This window comes from Anolis sagrei, chromosome 2 (assembly GCF_037176765.1).
Source record: "Anolis sagrei isolate rAnoSag1 chromosome 2, rAnoSag1.mat, whole genome shotgun sequence".
NCBI lineage: Eukaryota > Metazoa > Chordata > Lepidosauria > Squamata > Dactyloidae > Anolis > Anolis sagrei.
The window spans coordinates 84,314,691-84,339,429 of record NC_090022.1 but is presented as its reverse complement, the minus strand read 5'-3'; the positions used below and the strand labels follow the sequence as shown (position 1 = coordinate 84,339,429).

General features: G+C 39.2%; 1 protein-coding gene and 1 pseudogene across 1 annotated transcript in view; both read right to left on the bottom strand.

Annotated features, from left to right (window-relative positions):
• SPARC (secreted protein acidic and cysteine rich) overlaps positions 1–13,252 on the bottom strand; it is a 29,476-nt gene extending 16,224 nt beyond the window's left edge. The window contains exon 1 of the mRNA XM_060765488.2: positions 13,079–13,252. The gene's annotated coding sequence lies outside the window, so the exon portion shown is untranslated. The remainder of the gene's footprint in view (positions 1–13,078) is intronic.
• A 7,309-nt stretch (positions 13,253–20,561) lies between these two features.
• LOC132769531 (U2 spliceosomal RNA) lies at positions 20,562–20,661 on the bottom strand (annotated as a pseudogene).
• Positions 20,662–24,739: the final 4,078 nt, after the last annotated feature.

The following is a 24,739-nucleotide window of genomic DNA, read 5'->3' as shown; positions in this document are numbered from 1 at the left end:
CATGTGTCCAAATTTGGTGTCAATTCGTCCAGTGGTTTTTGAGTTCTGTTAATCCCACAAACGAACATTACATTTTTATTTATATAGATAGGAATACTATTTCATTCCAAACATTACAAATAATATGTAATCAAGGAAGTCAGAATGACATATGCTTCCTATTATATTACGCAATGAATGTGATGCCCAAATCCTCTTTTGGCTTTCAAACTCTTATAATAGTACTCAGAGTTGTCCCATCTTGTTTAACCAAGCCTTTACTAAAAGGGCTTGAGAAAATAAACTCAGGAAATCCTGAGAGATTACATTCTTTGCTTATCTACAGTCTGGCATACAATAGAGGCTACAACTGTCTGTGGCATCCTCATCTGAGGTCTTTAGCCTCAGTATTGGTGAATCTTCAGACCTGACCCATATCCTTGTAATACTGCAGGATATTTTTTTCATATTGTGACAATTTTTCTGTCTTTACATTCAGTTTTTAAACTTCAATATTTATGTTAATGTAAAATTGAAAGGATAGGATAAAGGAGGAATGGCTGTTATGTCTAGCATGCAGGCAAGAACCCGAAGAGGCAAACAATGAGATAACAAAGCAATTCTATGTGGGGCTGCCTTGAAAAGTTAGATAGCCACTCATATAGTACTGCTGATGTGTAGAAGTATCAAAGCCTGGGAACTGTTGCCATGTTGTTTCCATCAAAATATTTCCAAACACCCATGGAATTGCTCAGATATTGTTGATTAATTGCTTCCTTCTTTTATCAGGGAAGGAACATCTATGAGAGTGTGGGTTTTGTATTACGATGTAAAACTGATGTAGACTGAAAAGGTGGAGAGTACTGCAGAATTAAAGCCTCACTTGTCTAAAATTGAAATCAGGCCTCAAAAGTTTACATAATGTAACATTTGATTGCCAGCTTGGGACTTTCAAAAGTTCAGCTTTGAAATACAGTTACATCCATGCTTATTTCATCTCCCATGCCATAATATATTTCAGATCTAATAAAATATACAAATGTAAATTTCTGATGGACTGCATTACAAATTACTTGAACTCACCCCTCCCCCTTGAATGTGGAATCACCTTCAGAAATGTTGGTGAACCACATGAATGCAGGGCTTCAAAACATTCGAAACATTCATTTAGCTTTTTGGTTCAATCTCCTAAATGCTATAGGGCTGTACTCATATATTACCCAGAAACTATCAGAAAATGTTCATTCCACATCTTCCTATCTGAAGCATTAGTGTTGACTTATTTTACATTATAGACCTTTCTACACAGAAGTGGAGCATCATCTCCCAAACTGGTATTTTCTACCTGTGTTGGATTACAACTCCCATCACTTCCCATCTTGTTAGCAGCCCCAGTAGCTATAGGGTAGGGGCTCACTTTCCCTTTGGCTTGGCCGCTATAGTGTCTAATGCCTGCAAGTCCTTTCCCGTTAGCCCCCGCCTCTCTCCCTCCAGTCCAGTACATCTAGTTCCTTCCTCACTCCTTTATTTGCTCTGGAGTCTGCTAAAAGCATCCTCCATCACTGCCAAGACTTGAAGCTGAGGTCAATAGCTGTTCCCCTTTTCAAAGAGCATTTTAGGGTGGAAAAGTACAGCTGAGTCTGGCTGTTTCCCTCATCCCTGATTTATAAGGGTTTTTCTTTTTCCCCTTGCACTCCGTTTGCCTAGCTGGGCATATTTGTCTTGCTTTCCAGTTCCATTTATGGCTAAAGTATGATGTTATTGAGGTTCGGCAGCTACAAGAGGGGCTTCAAAATGAGGGGGTGCATTTGGAAAACAATGCTTCCTATGATCTCCCTGATCAATGCAGGGCAAAAATTGCAGCCTGAGAAGGTCAGATTTCAAATCCTGGAGTTGTGCTGACAACAAGCCAGCAAACACTCAGTACTGCTGCTGTTGTGCTTGGAAGTAGATGGGATATGGATAAACGCTGAGCAAATAGCCTTTACATAAATGTCTGTCATTGGAGACAGGAAATAAGATGATTGCAAAAACAAAAAATATGAAGGAGAAAGGCCTCATTAATAAAACTTCTTTCCAAGATGGTTTGCATCAAACTTTGTCTTGGAAGCTCTTTAATTGGGCACCTTCACAATTTGCAGTAGACCTCAGAGTATGATATACTTTTACTGATGGTTGGTTCCATTGCCACCACCCAGCTATGTGCAGGAAGAAATATGGCCTAAGACATGCTATCTGAGCCTTAATTTGAGCAGTTGGGTATGGCTGTCACACTCAAGATCATGTTTTTCAAAGGTGTAATGATTCTGTAAAGCAGATGGAAGTATTTGGAGACTTACATTTGGAGGTCTTCCTGGGCAAACTGTGGTGACTCTGCTTTGGAGCTTGGGAGGAAAAGCACCAGCAGTAAGTCATGTAAGGTGTCTGAGAAATTCTATTTTAATTTCCCATAATTATTGCAGTGTTTCTAAAACTGCTTCTCCAGGTATTTTGGACTTCAATTCCTAGAAATCCCAGCCAGTTTATAAAATGTTAGGAATTGTGGGAACTGAAATTCAAAACATCTGGAAGAATGCAGTTTGAGAAACTCTGATATAGAGCAAGAGTGGAAGCCATGTGGAAAACGGCAGCTTGTCTCAGCTGCCCAAAACATCATAACTGGAGGAATAAAAAGTAGATCTTTGAGCTGGCAACCCTTTCAGACACTGCCTAAGGATGTCAGGTGCCAAGCTTGTAAAAGTTACTTTTTTGGACTACAACTGGCAAATTTCCCAGTAACCATGTTAACTTGGAGATTTTGGGATTTTTGTATGATTTTAGTAGGCCCCAAGTTATTTGAAAACATATTGTAACTAGAAAGACAAACTGCATATACTATTTACTTATGTTCAGACAATTTGCATACACTTTGCTCTTTTCAGTCAAAAATATGCAGACAATGATGTTGACATTCTGAAAATCTCTGCTTTCATTTTCTATAAAAGGCTTCTAGTCCTTAAAATTTGGAAGATTAGCTTTACAACCATGTGAATGCTGTCCGGCCAAATTTACAAGGTCTGTGCAGGATTTGAAATGGACCTCGGCTAAAGGGAAGCAAAAGAAAAATTAGATGACATATACAAATATATGCTGAATTATCGTATGCAAGGGTTGCATGTGTTTGCTTTATTGGATGTAGAATTAGGGTTATATTAGTGAAGTTTTGTAATTTTAGTTGCAGGATAGACTCAGCCATGTCCAGAGTGAGCACAAAGCCACGTTGTATTCATGTTGTGAAGAGGGAACTTGATCTTGCTGTCCCTCTCTCTCACACAGATAAATGGAAACATTCTTTTGAGATATGTTGCTCATTTACAGTAAGTACAATGCCACCTTCAGCCCCTTAGACTTTCAATCAAGGGGAGAGACAAATCCCAAAGAACTGTAGTATTCAGAATTAGGAAATATTTTTTGAACTTCACTGCCATTTCTTTCATTTCTCTTCTTTTCACACTTGGCTTTCCATTGCAAAGTGTTCCTTTGTAACTATGAAGGTCACAAGTAGTGCTTCTTTTAGACCAGATATTCATTTATTTATTTACCTCATTTATATCCCATCTTTCTCACCCCGAAGGGGACTCAGGGCATCTTACAACAAAGGCACAATTCAATGCCTTGAATACATATAAAAATAAAACAACATATAATGTAAAATCACATAGTTAAAAACATATCAATTAAACAATTACTTAAAATCATGCAATCTGAAAACATACAACTGGAGCCATTTCAATTGTCATTTGTATTGTTCAGTATTGCACTGAAACTTCAATTGTTACACTAGGATATTCAGACTTTATTTATTAACCATCCCTGGGTTGTAGAAATATAATGGAAAAACATGAAAGCTTTATTATACCTACTATCTCAGTGTGATGGGAACAGTTACAAATTGGAGAGGCATGTATCTGACATAGATTTTTTATTATATTTATATATTTAAAAATAAATAACACAAATGTGTGTGTGGCGTGGGTGGGAAAGCTGGGTATGTGAACGACTGCTTTTCACAAATCAACCTTACAATCCACACTTACTGAAATTACCTCATTTTAGAATACCATTGCAGGCCTCCTTTATGTGCCCTCCCTTCTGTTCCCAACAGGGGACAATTGGACATCTATGGGAAACCCATTGGATGCAATTCAACTGCACCCTCTGATTATGCTCCCTAGCAACTGATGCTCAAAGGCAGTGGTAGCTGGTGGCTCCCATGATGGTAAAGCTATGCCAAATATGAGCTAACTTGGAGGGAGCTATCCATTATGCTGAAAATCAGCATCATGGGGAGCTCATTAAAAGTTTGGATTAAAATCTGGAATGCACTCACTGCTCATCAGACAGAGGAGCTACCAGCTACAACGGTATAAGGATAGTTGTCTGACCATCTCAAAGTAGAGTCACATCTTAGGAAAGGAGAGTGGGGTTCATGGTAATTCTTACTACAAATGATTGCATAATATTTGTGACTATAGCTTTACTAATTTCTTCTGGGTGTCAATGTTGACCCTTCCATGTTCTGTAGTCTACGGAACCTCGTGGGAATGGGAGACATGTGTGTCTTTTAGTGTTGGTGAATCCTCACAATTGGTCAAGCTAAGCTTGGTGAGAATTGGAATCCATCACAATATCAAGAGCCTACAGATTTCCTTGAACCATACTCTGGAGAATCTTAAGACTGCTAGTAGGTAGTGTAGGCATGAGCAATCCATGGTTCTAAAGGGTTCTAAAGTACTTACAAAGCTAAAGGGTGCTGGTGCTTTGCTTCTACAGTGTTGCTAAAGTTCTGGTGGTGAAAATTTCAGAACTCTAACAAAACTTTCAGAATTTCATTACAAATGACAGTTCCTAATTGGTTCTATCATAATAATAGCCAATAACGAAATAATAATGAAATGTTAAAAGTTTTGTTATATTTCTGAAATGTTCACCACCAGAACTTTAGCAATACTGTAGAAGCAAAGCACCAGTGCCCTCTTGTTTTGTAAGTACTTTAGAACCATTTAGAACCATGGATTGCCCATGCCTAGTAGCTACTGAAATTATAAGGAAAGCGACAAATCTGACTAGTTCAAGGCTGACTTAGCAGCCTTTCCTCCAAGAAACTAAAACTAAAACTGCACTGTCTCACTGAAGTTGAACCCCTTGTGTTTTTCTTTATAACTCTCCATGACTTTGACCAACCTTAACTTTGTACGCATTTCCCCTGATATATGTCTTCTCGTGATCCTGGTTATTCGAAGCTAACACTACAGTGGCCCTAAACTCTCTGAATCAATAGTGTTTGCACTAGGCATGGTCAAACTTTGGCCCTCCAGGTTTTTTGGACTTCAACTCTCAGAAAAGTCAGCCAGCTTACTGTCTGTTAGAAATTGTGGGAGTTGAAGTCCAAAACACCTGGAGGGCCAAAGTTTGCCATGCCTGCACTACACTATGGTGCTTGTTTTCATTTAGTTTAGCAGAGTAAACAGAACAAAGAGTTTATAGTGTGCATGGAATATGAAGTCCTTATTGTGTTCTGTTTGTCACAGATAGATGGGGCACTTTTTTTTTTAAAACTAAACCATTTACACTTTCTTAGCTCTGATTCTACCTTTATTATCAACAAGTTTCCTTAGGAAACTGCTTCAAGTGTGGGGCAATGGGCCATGGCCCCAACCCAGACTCCTTTTTTCATCACTTCCCTAATATTCTTATTAGGTTGGCATGATGGGTATCTTAGCCAAATGACTGCCAGTTGCCAACTCATGCCTCTTGTATTCAAATTATGATTCCTTATCCTAGGCAAATTAAGATTCCTTATCCTTCTCAATCGCGTTTGGTGGGAACGAGGGACAGGGCCTTTTAGGTGGTGGCCCCTTGGGTTTGGAATTCCCTCCCACCAGAGATTAGATCTGCTCCTTCCCTCCTGACCTTTAGGAAACTAATAAAAACCTGGCTTTGGAATATGGCATTTGAGGATTGAGTCAATAACCCTTGTCCACATGGATGACGATGAATTGTGACTGTACTGACGACTTGGCTTGTGTAATGTGATGATGATGTTTTTATTGTACTTATATTTTAATGTATAATGATGATGCATTGTGCTGTTTTGTATATTACTGTATATGAACACACGTTGTGAACCGGCCTGAGTCCCTCCTTGGAGGTGAGAAGACTGGTATATAAAACTTCTAAATAAATAAATAAATAAATAAATAGGCTGTTTCTTTCTGGTAATATGCACTGTGGAACAGAGTGGCAATAACATTGCTTGTTTAATATTTAGTACCTTCACCAACATTTCCTCAGTAATTTAAAATGCTCTAAAATTATCTCCATATACTTGACCATCCCTGCATTAATAGTTCCAGGTCACAAGTGAGGCTACAAAATGATAGAAACTCTCTCAAGATCACACCAATTAGAATGAAGTCTTCATCACCTCTGAAGCTTTTGAAGGGATTGGGGTGTTGCATGGTTTCCAGGCTGCATGGCCTTGTTCTAGCAGCATTTTTTCTTGACATTTCACCTGCATCTGTGGCTGGCATCTTCAGAGGATCTAGTTGTATTTAGAATTGTTTCCCCAAGTGATTCCCCTCAAGAGATGTGTCTTTCCTAGTTCTGTTTTGACTAATCTGAAATATGTGTAGTAAGTTCTCCATGTTTGCTTGGGCTAGGGGAACAGGACCCGTGCAAAAGTGAAAAACTAAATTAAAAAGTGCTATTTTTTCTTGATTTAAAAATGATTTTCAGAAGCAGACATGAGAGCTATTAAGAAATGGCCAATGATCTTGCTGATAAAAAGGAAGAGACTGTCAATAACTAATTAACAAACAAAAAAACAACCCTTAAATACCATCCAATGTTCTTGGATGGTACTTAAATAGGATGGTACAAATGCTTCAGTTATGACTTGCAAACTGAAATAAATCCCGTTTTTTATTTAGATGGTTTATTTCTGCTTTTAAAAATATTTAAGGCAATGCATAAATCTCTAAAATTTGTACAAAATCCTTATTGTTTATAGTCCAAAATCCATACTGCTGCTAACATCATCTTTATTTTCAAATTGGAGAAGCTGAACAAACTAGTCTTGCATTTTTTTCATTAGCCAACAACAACCATAGATGACAGAATTCACAGCCTTCAGCTTCATGTCCTTCTGTATATTTCCACTCTGTGGGTTTCGCAGAGGCAAGGGGGAAAGTCTGAAATCATGAAACTTAAACAACTTTTTACAGTCCTCACCTGGAAATGTCAGCAGAGTACACATGGCAGAAGGCCTGGTCAGACTTACGTAACAGAACTCTATATAATTGGTTGGACCCAGGTTTAGTTGCACTTAAGAGCAGATCCAATAAAATCAAGGAAACTTAAAGTAGTTATGAAGTCCTCCTGTCTTCACAATTGATTTATTCTAAGCATGATTGAATCTGGCTCCAATCTGTTACGTTTTTCTAATAGAAGTGTATATGTGTGTGATCTTCTGTCTGCTTTCATCATAGCTCTAAGGCTGTGACATCTAGGGGACACCTACACTGTAGCATTTATGTAGTTTGGCACCACTCACTGCCATGGCTTGATGCTGTAGTTGTTTCGAAGGGGGAAAGCACTGGGATGAATGGGGACTAAGGGATTTCTAAGCTGGGTACTTCTGGTGTGGGAAGTAAGGACTTCCCACATCCTCCAACTGTTTTGATTTGGCAAGGATAGACCCTCTTAATCCTCTATCTTTCCACTTTTTCAATGTCCCTGTTTTGTTCTTTCTGAAGTCCTATTCAATTCATAAGATTTCTTTCTAAGTATTATATGACAGATGTAGGCTGTATCTAGATAATAGAATGAATGCAATTTGACACCAGTTAAACAATGAAATCCTGGGATGTGTAGTTTGGTGAGGCAGCAATACTTTTTGACAGAGAAGGTCGAAGATCTTGTAATACTACAAAACCTAAGACTATATAGAATTGAGCCATGGCAAATAAAATGGTGTCAAACAGCATTCATTCTGCGGTGTAGATGCACATTAAATCTGTTTCCAACCTCCAGTTCCCCTAAAATTAATTCCTGGTTACAGAAACACTTTCTTTACCTGTAATACTTCCTTTGTGTGAAGCAACATCTCAACAGAAATATTAAGTTAAAGAAAACAAAAGTCTCTGGACATGTGAAATTCAAATCCTTTTATAGGCATTTCAATTTCTCGTATATAAGATATATCAGTTTAAATTGCTAGATTATCATGTGGAGTTTTAGGCTTCTTCTACACTGGCATATAAAAGCCAGATCATCTGCTTTGAACTGGATTATATAGCAATATAGTCCAGTTCACATATAATATAGTTCAAGGCAGATAATGTATATTATCAGATTTGATAGTCAGGATTACATGGCAGTGTAGAAGGGTCATAAATTACTTGTTATGGGACAATTTTAATTGATGAGATCAAATGGTGGCATATAAAATCATAGCCAAATTTGTTTATGAGCCAAACTTCATTCTACCAGAATGGCATTATAGAATGCAGATTAATTGCATTCTGAAACTGGATTATATGACAGTGTAGATTCAGCCTAAGAAATCACAGTGCAACTCACATCTGCATGGGACGGATACTCATAATCTCATTTACGGTGCATGCCTGTCAAAACATGTCCTCTCTATTTGATAGCAACCTGGGCAAATGACCTTTGGTAGGCACCCTGTTACTTTCCATCTACCCTGGCAGACCGATCTGATACTAACAAGGTAATAAAAAACAGCATTTTGAGTGGGACTAGGAAGTAGCGTATAACTCAGTATTGTTTGAACCCAGTATCACACCCCAGTAGGTGCTGGACAACATTCCCATCAACACCAGACATCATGGTTAGATCAGCCTGCCAGTACCTTGGTGACTGGGGAGACCCCCAAAGATCCTGGCCTGGAGGTCCACTTTAGGATGCGAGGGGCATGTCACTATCCTTGGACAATGGTTACAACCATCATGCATCACAGACATATTTATGGATTTTATTTTAAGGACTTTCCTGCCACCCAGTGACTAGCTTTTTAATGCTACATGATTGGCTTGATACAGGTATTAGCCTGTCAAAATATTCATCCCTTAAGGGCAGAGGAAGGCAGAAAGCCAAGTTTCAAATTACAAAAATAAAATAAAATCATATACACAGCATTAGTAGGAATATGATATAGCTGTTCATTGCAACTCTTTGGCTATATAAACAGGCTCATTTCCTATTTGGTTTAGCAAACCATTCTTAAAATAAAATAAAATCACAGGCTTCATTACTGGGACATCATGCCAATTGAGGTGATAGACCTGAGACTAAATATACTGCTTTAACCCAGAGCTTGAGAAAAAATATCTTTGGACTACAATTTCTAGAATCCTCCATTAGGCAAGGCCTATGGAATGTGGTAATGTCAGCTGGGTAATCCTGGGATTTTTTTTTCAAGCTCTGTTTCAGATCGCAGTGGGACAATCCTTGTTCTGCCCTTTTTGGGGTTCTCAAGACAATTCCCCTTAAAATGCGAGGGACTTAGGGAAGGCTTCATACTGCAATGATGGGCAGGCAGTGCACTTTCTTCTCCGATGAGCCTCTTGCCAATCCCTAGGCCTGCTGGCTTGGATCTTGCATTTGTGGTCTCTTGGCAGAGGAGGAACTGTAGCACAGCTGCCTTGCGTTCCTTTTGGTCCATCCAGCATCAGCCTGGTCCCTGTCTTATTCACAAAGCAAAACACTTGTGTTCTGCTCCTTCGTCTCACCAGAAAGTACCCCTGGGCCATGTCATGCAGGCAAGCTGTGGCCCTCTAGGGGTTGTTGGACCATGACATCCAGCAACAAGGAATGATAAGGAATGCTGGAAGTTGCAATCCAACAAAATCCTGAGGACTGGAATTTGTACATGCTTGCCCTATGTCATCACAGAAGCCTTGGGGCTCAAGTCCCATATTTTCAGTTGCCACGTGCCTTACTTTACAAAGGACAAACATCTGTTAACAGTTATTTACTATATGAAGAGCCCAGAAGACCATGTCTGGTTAAAGATAAGGGATTATAAAAATAGAGAACAAGGCTGTTTGAGCTTCCCCATCAACAGTTCGCATCTGGATCACAGACTGAGCAGATTTACACATTGACTGTTCAAGGTCTTACCTATTATGATCAGGGGTACTGTCTCCTTAATTTGGATCAATAAATATAAAGTGGTTTATGGAGATGTTATGCAAATCTGTGCCCTCCTCTCTGGTATTGCGGTATCTGTTTTTGACAGATTGCCAACAACATTTGGAGATATTTTGGCAACATCTTTCCACAGAGAAGTAGCAGGCTTATTCTTTTCCCTGGTGTCCACCATCAGTGGTGTTCTACCCGAACTGGTTTGGAGGTCTTGCCAAAGGCCATCATGACTGCTGAGAGTCATGCATGCATTCGTGTGTGTGTGTATAGCTCATAGAGAAAAATGCAAAAATAGTTCACTGCAAAGAGAAGGCTAGGTCAGAACCCTTCTCCCAGAAACTGCTTGGCTTTTTATGTGCAGGACCCTTCCTCTGTCAGTTATGAGAGTTCAGCTCCGGTAGGCTGAAGTGTGTACAGACCAAAACCTTCAGCAGAGAATTTGCACTAAAGATACTGAGGCTTGTTTTGACTGAAGTTTTCCAGCTAGTTTTGGCCATGTCATTTTATAGCTTCAGTGATACCATAAAGGCACGCTCAGCTGTTAAAACGTCATGTCCTCACCTCTTAGCACTTCGTCCTAAAGGAGAACTGACCGGAAATTTGAATTGGAGAGAAGCCTTGACAGTCACCACCTGTGAAACTCCTTCAGGTCTCTCTCTCTCTTTCTCTCCCCCCCCCTCCAGGCCCCCTCCCCCCCACATAGATTCATGAATGCAAAAATGATACGGCAACTCTTCAATAAAGAGTTATTAAACTACCAACCATGCGGTCAAGTCTTAATGAAGGGTGCATTTGTTCAATCATAGCCTTTTGTTACTGCTGGCATAAATAACAGTGCCTAATTGCTGTTCTTTCAATGTATAATCAAACATAAAATAAGCAGTGGGTGTTGGGGATAATCTGGCCTCTTGTTTTTGATCCAGAGAAACAGGGGACACTCAGTAATTAGGGACACAAATACTTGATGCTCATTGTTCTCCATTTTATTCCCCATATTCTAGAATGGAGATGAAGAATTGAAAATAGGGAATCTGAGTGAGGGAGCCATGCTGATGTCTACCACAAACTGAGTTTGGGATTAGCTATACTGGGTTAAAGAATACAGCATTGTGCATAAGATCAGTCTGTGTATACTGCCCAAGATGCATCTGTATTTATTAATAAGCTCATTTATATCTTGGTTTTTTTTCCATTCACAGTCTCTCTCTCACACACACTTGAGAGACCCAGTGTGGTGTAAGAGTCCGAGGACATCATTACACATAAAGCAGCATGAGTATTGAACTGGACTTTGGAAAGCCAGGATTTAAATTCACACTTGGGTAACTCATACTCTCGGCCACAGAAGATGAAAATGGCAAACTTTCTCTGAACAAATCTGGCCAAGAAAACTACGATAAAGTCATCATAAGTCAGTTGACCACTGTAAGTTAAAAGCCCATTTGGGCAACAACATTTTTACCCCTTTCAAAGGTTGCTCAAGTCAACTAGGAATAACAGACACAAATGTAAATTTTAAAAGCAAATGCTGGTAAAGCAAGAAACTTCCTGTTATAGTCCTCTATTGGAGGTTACAGGAGTACTTCCAAATAAAACTGAACTTTTCACAATCTAAACTCTTTAACGAGGTGAAAAAAGGGAAAGCAGTGTTCATTTGAACCCATCCTTCTCTTTCACCCTCTGAGGCCACAGAGATCATACATCTCTTGAACCAGAAGTCCCTGAAAGGGTTTCCATGGGAGCCGACATTCCATTATGGGAGAGTCATACAAGAATGGGTTTTTTCCCCAGAGCAGGCGGAGCTTGGCAAAAGTTTGAAAAGTTGATATCTCCACTGGACCCCCCCCCCTCTTCCCCGCCTCTTGCCTATGTGGCAGACAATGGCTTTGTTTGAACCACTTCAGGGAACCATGCATGCATTTACTTTAATCCCTTTCACACACACACATACCATCACTCTTCTTCCAAACTAGAAATGTTTCTTTTCTTTTTAAAGAAATGTTACTTGGGAAGCATAAGATGAATGTGACCAATGGAGTTCTTTGTCTCAGATGAAAGTTCTCCTTCCTGGCACTTAAAATTTCAACCTGGTTTCTGAAATAAAGTAACTGCTCCAAGAAAGGAAAAAGAGGGAAGCAACTGAACTATTTATTTTCTCTGATTTGGGACAGAAGAGGCAGCTGCTGCCTTAAAAGGCAATAAAGTCCTTTTGAACAGCCGCTCTTTATTTTTAATAGCTTTGCAGCATCCTGGCTTGAAATCAATTCTCTTTCTGGTATGTTGTCAGTCTTCCAAGCTCTGTCTTAAGGAAAACTGGGCAAGGAAGGATGGGGGAGAGAGAGTATTTTACTTTTTCCTACATCTATTAATGGCTTTCCAAATGGGCTAACTTTGCTAAAATAAAGTCCTCTTGACAAATTGAGTTCCTCAGATGCCCTGTAATCTGATCTGTCCAATGACTGAGTGTATTCCATGTGCCAAATCCAATTAATTAGCAGAAGGATTAATTGAGAAATCTTTTGAGACAGAGTAACAACTTCCTTGGAAATTACTCTGATGCCTCCCAAGAAAGAGCGAGTGTATGGATATGGATGTATAGGAAGAACATTCATTTTAAAAATCAGTCAAATAAAAGTTATCAGAAAATAGGTATTCTGCTCTTTATAACAGACAAGTGAAATACTCGAGAACACATTTGCACGGAAAGGTTAAAAAACCCCACATAGTATGACTTCTTTTCCTCAGTTTATAAGTCAGATGCTGATCCTAGATTTGTTATATTTGCAAATTGTGACTTGTTTCCCTAGTACTGAGAAAGGAATTTGAGCAGGGAGAAACAGCAGTAAGCAGATAATAGGAAGGAAAGAGTAAGAAGAATGTTATGCCATACCTCAGGGACAGGGCGATGGAGCTGAGAAAACTTCAGCCTCTTCAAGGGTCTGAAGGAATCTAAATGTCTTTGAAGGTGGCAACAGGAAAGCGTTTCAGAGGTTGGCTGGGCTGGGTTTCTTTCTCCTCCTCCTCTTCTATTTTCCAAATCTGTGTTTCTTTCTCTCCCTCTCACTACAAGTGGGCTGGCTTTCACCTCCCCCACTTCTCCCTAAATATATTCTGAGGCTGCAGCCAAAAGTTAAAATGATAGACCAGAGCAATCAAGTAATGTCAGAGGAAAACACTGCTTTTAGAGAATCACTAAACATGGAATGAAGAAAGGATAAGAGCTGATTGCTGTATTTGCAGCAGAGATTGATATATTTCCATATTCCAGCAGGACAATTTTGTTACTTTCTGCCCTGAGAAGGGATCTAATGACTTCAAAAGTTGGATCATAAATTTGTGCCTTTTGTTGGCATAATATGAATGTTACTGTTATTGCAGAGCCTACATATGGGGACATTAAAGTGAACCTGTTAGGGTTTACCTGGCAAGGTTTGATCAGAGGGGGGTTGCTACTACCTTCCTATTAAGCTGAGTTTATATGACTTGCCCAGGAGGTGTGCCTCCTAGTGCATTTCCATGGCTGAGCAGAATTTTAGGTCCCTTGTTCACGGCCATATAGTCCAGATTATCAAAGCAGAAAATCTACATTATCTCCTTTGAACTGGATTATGTGAGTCTACACTGCCATATAATCCAGTTCAAAGCAGATAATCTGGATTTTATATGGCCATGTAGAAGGGGCCTTAAAGTCCTAGGATGCATCTACATGGTTGAATTCATGTGATTTGATACCACTTTCGCTGGTTCAATGCTATGGAATTGTGGAATTTGTGCTTTGGTAGGGCACCAGCACTCCTTGGAAGACAAGGCTAAAGACTTTGTGCAGCTACAACTTGCATGATTCCCTAGTATTGAGCCATGATCATTAAAGTGATGTCAAACTGCATTAATTTTACAGAGTAGATGCACCTAACATTCAAACCACTAGACCACATTGGTTCTCACTTGTCACATTTGGAAATACATTTTTCCTAGAAAGCATGCCAGTTTGGTGAGATAGTTGTACAGTGGTTTATTTAAACAAATAGGATGTAGACTGGTGAGTTTGAAAATCTAAACATAACTGCAATTGGGGTCTTGCAAGTGAACATGGAGCTAAATATTAGTGCTGACAAGTATTATCTCAAGGAATGAATTGAGTTATTTACTTATTTCATATTAAAAGCATACATAAATTAGTATAAAACTGATAAAAATAGAAGGAGCACAAGTGGCTAAATATCTTTCGACCAAAAACGCGCAATAGCGACCGCATTGTCTGTAACCTCAAACAATTCTTCCTCTGTACACGAGGCAAGACATTGCGGACAAGCATACAGATGCACAGTCACATAAGGTGGAAGATTCTTTTAGGTAGTGCCATTTTGTCAGGTTGTCTTTTGATCTGCCCACTCCACTTCTGAGCCTGTTCAGGGATTTCCAAGTTGCCCATTCTTAGTTTGCCCTGGAGGCAGACCCTCGTTGGGGGCCACACAATTGGGATTTCCTGGTTCAGCTGCCCAGTGGGATGCTCTTGCTGTCACTGGGGGGATGTTAAGGGGAGTGGTGGTTCTCATGAAGCTTTCCCTTGATTTGAGTCTACTGGGAGGAGGCTGATAACCATGCAGTGGATGGTTTTCACAGTGTTCAACCTTATTTCTCTCACAGCACATCGGGGGTGGGGGGGTGGGGGAAATGCTAGCTAGCTTGTAGAGTTTATCAACAGATGTAGGCTTAAGACAATAGAGTTGATCCATGGACTTTATCTCACACCCCTCTTCTTTTTTAAAAAAAGTTTTAAGCCATTTATGGACTGGAAATTGAGCCCATCTCACAATGCAGAGGGATTTCCTGCCTAGCTCTGTAATGTAAATGTTGAAAATAGTGTCAAAATAGAGAGTGGGGAGAAGACAATAAGAAATTTTCTCAGGAGCCTAGGATGCATGGTATTCCCTTTCCAGATTAGTATTATAATTTATATTTTCAAATACTTTTCCTTTCCCTATGGCATAAGTGATTTTTTAACGGTGTATGTCCACATTTGCATACGGCTGGTATGTCTCTGTACCAGAAGTTTTATGGTGTTTAGGCATGTGCGTTGTTCACTGCTATTATGCTTATATTCAACTATTCAAGAAATTGTGATGTTGAAGTAAGAACCTTTTTTAAAAGGAGGGAGAGAGAGAACGGACAATCCACTCACTCATGGGATAACAATGAAAACGGTTAGCAACTGAGAAACCAGCAAATTGTGAAGACATGTGATCAGTAATAAAAAACAGAACATTTTAATTTCTATCGCGAATGGATTTTCATGATGCTACCTCCCCCCACCCCCCGTGGGATAAAGTCCTATGTGTTGATTCAACTACATCCGATTCAATGTATCAGCCAAGATTTGCAACTTGGTCAAACACGTTTGTAGAAATATTTATTTATGTTTGTAGATGTTGCTTATTTGCGTTATACACATTTTCCCTTCATACTGCATATGCTATGTATACTGCTACTACTACAAACAACAAACAAACAAGACTCACTGCAGCTTCTGGAAGAAAAATGAACCAATTGTTGTATGACCTCGTTCTTCTCAATCACATATAGCTCAGTTTACCTTGCCTTTCTATTTTATTTGCACATCCATAGACAATCATGGACCCAACGCTATGGTATCAGGATTGTTTATTTATTTATTTATTTCTGGTACTTGTACCCCACCCTTCTCAACCCCAGAAGGGGGACTCAGGGCGGCTTACAGAAAAGGCAGAATTCGATGCCTATACAAATTACACATAATATACAAAAACATAATTAAAACAGTTATCACAATTAAAACAGTCAACAGCCAGTACATAACACATCATATAAAACATCATATAAAAGTCATTCTTATATCAGCGTTTCGTTATTCCAGAGTTCCATAAATCCAATCCGTTAATCATTTCCTATTCATCATCGAAGTTCTTTCTTTATCTGCCCGCTTGTCCAAATGCCTGGTCCCAGATCCATGTTTTTAGTTTTTTCCTAAAGGAAAGGAGCGATGTTGCAGATCTAATTTCCCCGGGGAGTGAATTCCACAGGTGGGGGGCCACCACCGAGAAGGCCCTGCTCCTCGTCCCCGCCAATCTCACTTGTGATAGAGGCGGGGTCGAGAGCAGGACCTCCCCAGAGGATCTTAGGCTCTGGGGTGGGACGTAGAAGGAGATTATATAGCACTGAGGGGGAAGGCTTAAGATAGCATGCTATTGTTGCATGTCTTCAAGTTGGTTCCAACATATTGCAACTCTAAAGCAACCCTATCATTTGTTTTTATGGCAAGATTTGTTCAAAGAGCTGCTTGCCTTTGCCTTACTCTGCGAAAGTGTGACTTGCCCAAGGTTACTCAATGGGTTTCATATCTAAGGGGGGAATTTAAACCCTGCCTCTGTATCACACTGGCCCTATTGAGACAGTATATCCTCTTGCATTTCACAGATGAAACCCGGGACACTTTTGGTCATGCAACCTCAGAGTGTGGTCAAAAGGCAAAAGTTACTAATGAGGAGTTATTAATGCACAGGCTAGAAGGGAGCATATAACAGTTTGCTTACTGGGAAAAGCAAGTTTTCAACACTTCTTTTATCTCTTTCCTGGACTGAGTGAAGTAAGCTGAGGACAAAAAGGAAAAGTGAGAGGAGACAAAAATGGGACTTTTTAAAATTATTTTTGGAAAAATAAGACAATGAAAGATTAATAGCGACTGATCGTGTCAAATCAGGACAGTTGGGAGGACTGCTTGTTTATTCTCTCTTTATTTCAGATTCCATATAATGCAATTTTACTGCAGTTCAATGCAATTAAACTGTATTATATGAGGCCATGATAACCATATAATGCAGTTTGAAATTGTATTATATGACAGTGTGGATGGGGCCTCAGTTTCTCCATAGCATTTTGTATAGGGATTTTGTAAGGAATAAGTCCAACCCCTGAACAGGACCTCATCTCTGACTTGGCCCCAGGGAAATAAGAGTAAAGCATATCCATTTTACAGGATAAGCCAATTCCTCTGATATTGTAAAGCTGCTCAGATCTTGTTTACCCATTACAGCAACACATCCAGCACAGTTTAAGCTTCTTTATTTCAGTGGGCTTCAGTGCACTAATTCTGTGTTGGGTAGGAGCCAGGAAGTATGTAGCGAGTGGTCGTAAATCTGTTCTAATATGAATATCAGTTTATACATTGTATTAATAAAATGTAATGTAAACATAACTCATGGCTCTCTTGCTTGGCATGGTGGCATGTGTTGATTTGCATGTGATAAAAAAGGAAATTAGGAATCCTCTCTTTCTAAACTGAAATGTTAGGAGAGCTTTCTAAGGACTGGGATATACATGGCCCTCCAGTTATTACTGAGATGCAACTCCCCTAATCAGCATAGCCAATGTTGAGGGATTGTGGGAGTTACCATGACACAACAATAGCAAGAAGGCTGTAGTTATGCACCTCTCATTCAGGCAATTAATCATCTGAACATTGATTTATTTGGAAAGGCCACATAATACAATGCCAGGAAGCTTTGCTTGTTTTAAAAAGAAAACATCTTATATTTATTGTTAGGCCTGGGTAACAACGGAAAAATTTGTTTCTAAAATCGATTTGTATTTGGGTTTTTTTTTTGTTTCGATATTTAAAATAATTACAAAATTTTCCTTTTAAAAAGTTCGATATTCACGAAATTTCGTAAATAGTAAAAAATTAACGAATCGATTTCTGAAACAATAATGAATCGATTCGTTAACGGCGGACGCGACCGCGAAATACGCTAAAAAACCTCCAAAACCTTCTGAAGCTTCCCTCTCCCTCTTTTGTTGACTGTTGGTGTGATATTATAATTTTTTTTCACTAATTAAACCATAAAACTGGCCCAGACATGCGGAAATAATAACAAAACGACCTCAAAACAATAACGAAACAAATACAATATCGAAATACGAAGCATTTACAAAACGTTTTTGAAAATTCATTTTTTTAATAATTGCTCCAGAATGGTTCGTTATCGTTTTGTAATTGAAAAAATTAACGAATTATTAACGAATTACGAATTAACTAAAAGAAACCGCCCAGCCCTATTTATTGTGGAGCCCTTGATGAGTTATAAATCTTTGGTGGGAGGGGTATCTTGGCTCAACAACACTGGTAATGGGTACAGCGGCAACCAGGCCCAGCAACAACGTTTCGGCTACCATGAGGATGCTGGGGGCCAACAGGGTTACAAAGTCCCTTTAGATGCCTTTATTTTTTTCCTTTTTTAAAAACACAGGGATCAACAAACCCGGCACATATGCGATTACTGCTGATAACTTTGTTAGTTTCATTTTAAATGAATGATATTTTTCTTCAGTAAGGTGATTTTTATTCTTTTATACAACTGTGCATTATTTATAATATTTTATTGTTTTATTTAAACTGTTGAACTTATTTTAATGTTATTTGAAAGCATTGTGAAGTCTTTTGATATAGGATTACATATAAACATTTTAAGACATAAATAAAATAGTGTGAAAAGACTTAGATAAATATGTTCTGCATTAGGAGAAAAGAGACTATCTCTGTTTCCTCCTATATGGTTCTGGCCCAGCTTACTTGTCTGAACGCATCTGCCTCTATGTCCCACCTCGTAACTTAAGATCATCCGAGGAGGCCCTGCTCTCGCTCCCACCAACATCACAAATGGGGACGAGAGACGGGGCCTTCTCGGTGGTGGCCCCCCGCCTGTGCAACGTACTTCTGAGTGAGATACGATCAATCCCAACCCTCCTGGCTTTCAGGAAGAAAGTAAAATTGTGGCTATGGGACCAGGCTTTTGGTCAGTAGACATAAATAGCACTTTAGTGGAAATGGATTGGAAAGGCGATTTACATGAGGATACGATTCCATTTGGTAACAAATGTTTTTATATTGTTTAATTAATGGCTTATGTATTTTATGTATTTTAATGGTTTGATGGTTTGTTTAATGGTTATTGTATTAATTGTTCATGTAATGGCATTGAATTGCTGCCTATGTAAGCCGTCCTGAGTCCCCCTTTTGGGGTAGAGAAGAGACGGGATATAAATACCAGAAATAAATAAATAAATAAATAAATAAATAGTCGTGATGGTGCTAGATTCAAGTGAGTTTAAAATATGAAGCTGCATATATTGAAAAATATGACTTTTGATCAGGGTTAAGGAACAAGACTGCGTTTTCATTCTGCGACCTCTCTGGAATGTGGAAGCTGTTATAAAACATGGAACAGTTTGTGGGAAGAGATGTGGTAGTGCTTTGCTTCAGAACTGAAGTAATATGTAGGGTCATCTAAAGAGAGCAGATAATAAAGCCATCATATCTGGTCTTTGAAATTACTGAGCTGCACAGTATGATTTTTACAAAAGAAAGTAATGTTTCAAGTGAAACCAGAATTGGATTTGTTGGGATTGCTAGAAGATGAGAAGGAAAAGAAACATGAACAATTATCATGGTACATGATTACAGCAGTATCAATGAACATGCACAGTACTGAATAATCCTGACTGCAGAAATGGCAGAGTACATATATGGAACATCTTGTCTGTCTGGTTTATAAGTTTCAGTTCTTACTGGGGCTTCCCTGCTTGTAAGACAAAAGACAAAACTTGAGCAGAAAAAAAAATCCTCATGGGACTTTTAAATCATGAGGTTGAATTATGTCTAGCCCAGATGCCTGCTTCAGTGTAAGCTGTGTTTCAGGGTGATGGGAGAGGGGACAGAAAAGGTTAAGTCTGTGTAGCTGTGATATACGATGGCTGGAGAAATCCGAGGAATGCAATTTTAAAAGCACAATTTTTGCCTTCTGGTATTTAGCCAAAGCGGTATCAGCCAGATTACTCACACTATATATTCAAGGGGGATAAGGGGGATAAGATTAGTGACTCACTATGAGACTAATGGTTAATTTCTTCTCAATAGCCATATTTATGACCATTTACTCCATAACAATAATGGTTCACACATGCAATTTTCCCCTATCTATAAGGACACAGTGAGTGCAGACTTAGGTTTGTCTACTCAGGAGTAAATCTTCACTGAGTTTGAACTTGCCTTAAAAAGACAAGGAGAGTCAAACTTCCTTGCATTGTTCTGCGATGTATTTTTTGAGAACATATCAGGTATTAAACTTTTTTTTCATGTCAGGAGTGACTTGAGAAACTGCAAGTCACTTCTGGTGTGAGAGAATTAGCTGTCTGCCCGGGGATGCCCAGATGTTATGATGTTTTACCATCCTTGTGAGAGGCTTCTCTCATGTCCCCGCATGGGGAGCAGGAACTGACATAGGGAACTCATCCGCACTCTCCCTGGAACCTGTGACCTGTTGGTTTTCAGTCCTGCTGGCACAGGGTTTAACCCATTGCGCCACCCGGGGAATGTATCAGATATTAAACTGATAAAAACAGATACTACACTTGATCTTGGTGAAAAGGCTGAGAAGTAATGTATTTGCAAAGAAATCAATGTTGATTTTAACAATTAGGAAAACGAAGGGATGGCAAACATAAAAATCAGGAGGCATTGGTGCCTTTGAACAATTACTCATAAAGCATCCATGGAAGTACCCCACTCAGCCCTGGGTTATGTGCTATATATATATATATATATATATATATATATATATATACATACAGACACACACACACACACACACCCTGAAAGATGGAAAGCAAATGAAGTCAAATTTATAACTGAATCATAGCCTTTTTAGTGAACTTTAGAAAGAAATATAATATCAATAGCATTTTATTGGTTTTTCTGAATTGTAACCACAGAATTTTGGGATGTTTGTTTTAATGAATTTTAGTGATTATTAATGTTAATTTCTTGAGTATAATATTTGTACGGTTTTGACAATGTGTAAGATTAACCTTTTGTTTGCTGCTGTTTGCTTTCAAGTTGACTTTGACTTATAGTAATCTTATCATAGTGAGTTATGTTTGTTTGATAAGATTTACTCAGAAGGGATATGCCTTTGCTTTTCTCACAGATCAAGAGAGGATGATTTGTCACTCAGCAGGTTTCTATGACTGGTTTTCTAGAGATCTAGTTCAATAATCAATCCATTACACTATACTGATTGCTTCTCTCTGTGTGTTTGCATGTGTACATCCAATATAGCTACAATAATTTTCAAAAGCAGTCCATTGGTCTAGATAACTCCCACAGCTGTATGATTCTATGTGTAGACAAACCTCTGCAATTAAAGGAAATTTAACTTTACTGAAAGCTGAATATAATCCTGAGTTGGAACCATTATTGCTATATTGGTGGAATGGCATGTAAAATTACTGCTGTAGCATTGCATCTGAAACTGTAGTGGTACCAACACTCTTATAGGCTGAATGGGACCACAAAAGAATGCACCCATCTAAAGAAGACACATGGTGGCACATGGCACAACAATGTTGAGCTTTCAGTTCTTAGATGCTGAGCCATGTTAGAAGTTAAAGAACCTTTGTATAGCAAGTTGGTATTAGAATGGGGAGAGCTAAGTCTGTTCAGTTATGAAGCACACTACAAGTCTCCAGAGCATAGTGTGAAGGCGGGGGATTGCCAAATATTTTTGAGCTGTGGTTGGTTGAATCTGTGGATGTAGAACCTGTGGATAGAGAAAATTGACAGTATGACTAGTTGGATTGCCCATTCTATGTGTGCAGTTGTAAAACCATCACTTCAAACTCAAGAGAGAAGAAGTAGTGTTCATGTATGAGCTTTCAACTTGCTAGGAGAGAAAGTTAAATGTTTTCCCACCTCTACTTCCTATGATTGGGGAATTGGCTTGAATGTGCTGTGAAGCCCTGGGAAAAGTCTTCATACTGAAGATGGGCAGTTGTCCACAGCACTTAAACAGTCTCTTGCCTTCCCACCAATCTTGTTTGTGTATCTTTTCAAAATAACTGGGAGTCAGGTGCCCAGGGAAGTTTCATGTACAGGTTGAACTAGGACTATATGATGCAACTGCTAAAGTCCTCCTGCATTTGAACTTGTGATCTATCACTAGCAGAGTGTGACAGAAACCTCAGGAAGAAGATGCTGGATGGTGAAGGATGGGCTGTCATGGACCCCTCCTGACTAGACTCTTCCATTGGAAGAGAGTTGTGCTTTCCAGATATCCTGTTCTGCAGCCTTCAAGCTTTCCTTGTGTCATCATTTGAGTAAAGATGTGCTATCCCAATGCTACTGTTTCGATAAGACTTAATTGTCAGTCTCCTTGCTTTTCATAAGTGGAATTCTTTCTTCTCTTTCATTTCAGGCAGCAAAATGGCCCAGGCCACCCCTGTTTAACAGCAACTGGACCAACATTTAGCAAATCTATTCTGTGGAAATAAGGTATTTTCTTAAAGCCTCATAAAGTAAATGTGTGCATACTGATGCGTTTTTGAAAGCACAGGAGTAAGGTTCGGAAGATACATGGTAACCACAATAAGTGCTGATGTACAATACTATTTCAACTGCATTGCAAGGGTGGGACTGAATGTTTTCTTCAATAGATTAGTTATGCCTTTTGTGAGAAGGCCTTGAAATAGTGCAGCTGCTGCTGGGACTTGTCTTGTTAAAGACAAAAACATCTGGAAAAGTTTAAAGAGTGGAACCACCTCTCATTATCCTTGCAACGTGGCAGCTGCTACGTAACATTCCCAGATTCTGGACTGCAGCAAAAACCTTCCCTGAAAGAGCACCAAATGACAAGCGCCAGCAAGATAATTATAATTGTAGCCTCTTTTGATACGTGGCAACCAAACACAGGGCTTTGACAACAGCAAAAAAGGTGATGTGTGTTATTTTGTAATTGCATCAGACAAAAATGAACGATAAACTCACAGCTAAGTTCCATCACTGGCAACTTTCTGCACACTGCATGCCTTTCAGATTATTAATATAGCCAGAGCAGAAAAATAGTGACACCGGCTGTGTAGGGAGGGCAGCTCCACAGTCTAGACCCCAGGCTTTTACAATGACCTTTGCATAAAATGCTTCTGAAGCTCAGCCTTCAATCTGGCTTTCATTTTATGGGAAAGAACTGCCATGCTAGCAAAACCAAGGTGCTGATGAAATTCGGGAATGACTTGGCTCTTAACAGAATGGAAAACTCTGTGCAGTTCTGACCAAAGGAAGAGTTCTTATGAATAATCTGAGTGTCCCTCCCTCATAAAATAAGCCAATACCCCTAAGGAATGACAATATGCACAATGCAGTTGCTTATAGGAGAGGAGAAGTAGTCACTTGTTTTGCTCGGTTGGCAACAATTATAGCCTTTAGTTTCTCTAACTATTTCATCACACTAGAGAATGAATCCACGTTAAATCCGGTTGCTGCCTCTTGCAGAATTCTGGGGTTTGTAGTTTAGTGAGGCTGTTAAAGGCAAACCCCAGAATTCTGCAAGAGGCCACAACCTGATTTAAAGTAGATTCATTCTCTAGTGTGATAAGGTCCTAAGAGTGCCTGGAGTGTCTATTGTGCATCAAATCACAGCAGGGCTTGTGCAGAGCTTTTAGTGGGCAATCCTACATATGCCTTCCCAGAAATTAACCATTACTGAATTCACTGGGAATTCACTCCTCTATATCCAAAGATTCTGTACCCATGGATTCATCAATTGATGTGTTGAAAGTATACTTTTAAAGAAGGCCCAAAAGCAAACCTTGATTTTGCTATTTTATATAAGGAATACCATTTTACTCCACAATGGCATCCATGGATTTTGGCATCCACAGTGGGCCCTGGAACCAAACCCAATTGCATACCAAGGATCCACCATGTATAGCAAGGGAGGGATTCATGCAACTTGTCTGATCTTATTAGAGTATAATCTCCAGCAGTGCTTACCATTGTAATTGCAGTTCAACAACATTCAGAAGAGGTTTGTGATTCTCACTCTTGATATATAAAGGATTGCCGTCTTAATTCCTCAAAAGATATGAGCTGGAGACTTGCCTCTAGACCTTTTCTCCTTATTGCCAATCACTAGAAGTCTGATTGTTATTGCTTGACAGAGAAGGAATTGAACTCTGCTCATGTTCATTCTATTATTTAATCTGTTGTTCTGTCATATCTGTTGTAAGACCAGATACATTTGAGGGCACAATAGCACAGGTTCTCGTTCTAAATGTGCATGTTTTAATTGGCTCTGTATAACTCAGATATGACATTGGTCAGAATTTATAAGTCTGGGAAATGACAGCAAAGTAGTGAGAGCCAGCCAAAAGTAGGCATGAATGCCAGGTAAGTTCTAAATTGTATAAGGTAGTGCCTATTGGCAATTGGTGTATCCTGTAGACAAATATTATGGTTATATACAGTGGCTCTCAAAAGGAGGACTAGTTGTGTTTGACTGTAATTTCTAGAAGTTCCAGCCAGCATAGTCAATAGTGACAGACTCTAAAACATATGGAAGAATAAAGGTTGAGAAACTACCATGGTAGAATGAATGAATATATATATATATATATATATATATATATATATATATAGTAGAGCAGGGATGCGTGACCTTTGGCCTTCCCACTACTGATGTTCACA